General features: G+C 77.3%; 1 non-coding gene across 1 annotated transcript; it reads right to left on the minus strand.

Annotated features, from left to right (window-relative positions):
• Positions 1-475: 475 nt before the first annotated feature.
• On the minus strand, positions 476-628 carry LOC148218382 (5.8S ribosomal RNA). Its single transcript, XR_015800463.1, has one exon. It is a non-coding gene; the product is annotated as a 5.8S ribosomal RNA (ribosomal RNA).
• Positions 629-2500: the final 1872 nt, after the last annotated feature.

Below are 2500 nucleotides of genomic sequence, written 5' to 3' on the forward strand. Positions count from 1 at the left end.
GGAGGGGAGGGCTTCGCGGGAAGGAGGAGGGGGTCGCACCCCCGTCCCCGGCGCTCTCGGCCTCGCGCGCGCGCGGCAGCACGGCACGGTACCCCCGCGGTACCCACCCGCAGACAGCCGCCCGCACGGGGGGGAGAGCCCGGGGGCGAGGCCCGCGCCTCGCCTCCCTCTCGGCCCTCTCGCTCTCTCGTCTCTCTCGCACGGCCCACGGCGGCGTCTTCGACGCCGACTCTCGCTCTCCCCGGCCACCGCCACCGCACCGCGGCACGGCCCCGGCAAGGACGAGCTCCGCCCCAGCGGCTCGTTCCGGGAGCGGGGAGCTACGGAGCGCTCCCCGAGTCTGCATTTAGGGGGACGAAGGCCCTGCGCGGCGACGACGACGACGACGTCGACGTCGACCGCGGGCAACGGGCCTGCGAGGCAACCCCAGCCGCGCCGCCGGGGTGGCCCCCCCGGACGGCGATTGATCGTCAAGCGACGCTCAGACAGGCGTAGCCCCGGGAGGAACCCGGGGCCGCAAGTGCGTTCGAAGTGTCGATGATCAATGTGTCCTGCAATTCACATTAATTCTCGCAGCTAGCTGCGTTCTTCATCGACGCACGAGCCGAGTGATCCACCGCTAAGAGTTGTCTGGCTTTCGGGACCGCTCGCGTGAAGCGGCCCCTTTTCTGTTTCTGCAGGGACGCGCGCGCCCCCGCGCGCCCCGCTTCGACCGTACGAGCACACACAAACGGAGGAGGAGGAGGAGAAAGCGCGGGGCAAAAAAGAGAAACCCCGCGCAACGCTCCGAAGGTCGGCCAAAGAAAGGCGGAGGGGCCCGCGCCCCCGACCGCCTCCCCCCGCGAGGGGAGACGCCGCCTCGCGTGCCGTCCTTCGGAGGCGGCCCAGGCGCCCGGGCTCGGCCCGACCTCCGCGCGGAGGGGCTTGTGCGGCAACGCGCCGGACCGCGGGGGGCACGGTGGCCCGCCCGGCCTCTCGATCACGGGACGACTACGCGTTCGCGGGCCGGGGGCGCGACCGCCGGCCCCCGCCGCTCCCGGCTCACTCCCTGGCTTCTCCTTTTCACCGCTCCGCCGACTCGCGGAACGCCGCCGCGCCAAAACGCGGGGGCCGGCTCTCCCGCCAGCGGCCCCTGAACGTCGCCCGAAACGCCACGCGGCGGCGGGACCGTTCCGCCGGCGCAACCCCTGGCGCGGGACCGCTTGCCCGCCGGAAGGCGAACGCCCGGCGGGCCGCGCTCCGCCACCGGCGCCGGAGGCGGGACGCCGCCGAGACCCGAGCCGGCATCGCGGAGCGCCCGAGGTCTGCCGCTCGGCAAAACCCCTCCGCCACCCGCGGCCGCACTCCCGGGACCGCCGCCGCTTCGCACCGCCGAGCTGCCCTTCCGCGAGCACGCGCCCAGCGGGCAGGCGTACGGCGGCTGAGCCGGGGGGCACCGCCCGCTCCCCTCGTTTCCACTCGGGGACCGGACGGGGAAGCGCCCCCGCGGCCGCCCCGCACGCCTCCCCTTTTTTTTGGCCCACACGCGGCCGGGAAGGGCGACGGGGAAGCGGACGGGCGGGGCCCGGGCCGGGACGGCCGCCGGTGAAGGCGGGCGCCTCGCGGCCGACCGTCCCCCCCCCCCGGGGGGGGCGGGGACACTCGCCGAGCGGCGACGCCGCCGCTCGGCACGGGGTCGCCCGCGCCCGCCGGACCTCCGGCGATGGAGGAGCCGGCCGAGCGCTGCGCCCCAACGGGCGGGGACAGCGCTCCGAGTCAGGGGTGGCCGGCGGCCGGCGCCGCCGCGGTGCGGTTCGAGGCGACAAGGCCGTCGAGGCGAGAGGCGCGCGGTCGCGCCTGACGCGGCGCCGCCCGCGAGCCCGCGGCGGCGGCTAAGGAGAAAGAGCGAGAGAGCGCGGCGGGCCCCGGCGGCCGCAACCCCGCAGCTGAGGTAGGTAAGGCAGAGAGCGCGCGCCCTCTGCCGGCGTCGCCCCGCATCGCAGAGGCCAGCGGGGTCGGCCCCCCGCGGCCGATCGCGCGCCGCGGCCTCTCCGCCGAGACCGGGCCGCAGAGAGGGGGGGGGCAGGGCGCCCCTTCCCCGGCCCGGCACGGGTGGCCCCCGCGCGCGGGCAAGCGCGGCGGGACGCCGACGACGGCGAGCGCGGCCGGTCGCGACGGACACGCCACCGCAGGGGATCGGCGGGAGTAGCTCCCCACCCCTCGATGGCGCCCCGCGCCGCCACCGCCCGACACCCGCTGCCGCCGCCGCCACCGCCGCCGCCGCCGCGGCGGGGCCGTGCCGGGCCGCCCGAGTCTTTAAACCTCCGCCCGGCTCGGCGGCCCTTTCGGCCCCCAACAGGCGTTTGACGACGCCGAGGGAAACCGGCAGGAGACCGCCGAGGCGCGAAGCGCTAGGTACCTGGCCCTGGGGTGAGGGAAACGACCTGCATGGCCCCGCCGGGGTGCCTCCCCCGCTGCCACCCTCGGGGGAGCGTCCACCGGCGGGGGCGCGCCCGACGTC

The sequence above is a fragment of the Sturnus vulgaris genome, unplaced genomic scaffold (genome assembly GCF_052056855.1).
Source record: "Sturnus vulgaris isolate bStuVul1 unplaced genomic scaffold, bStuVul1.hap1 Scaffold_186, whole genome shotgun sequence".
Taxonomy (NCBI): Eukaryota; Metazoa; Chordata; class Aves; order Passeriformes; family Sturnidae; genus Sturnus; species Sturnus vulgaris.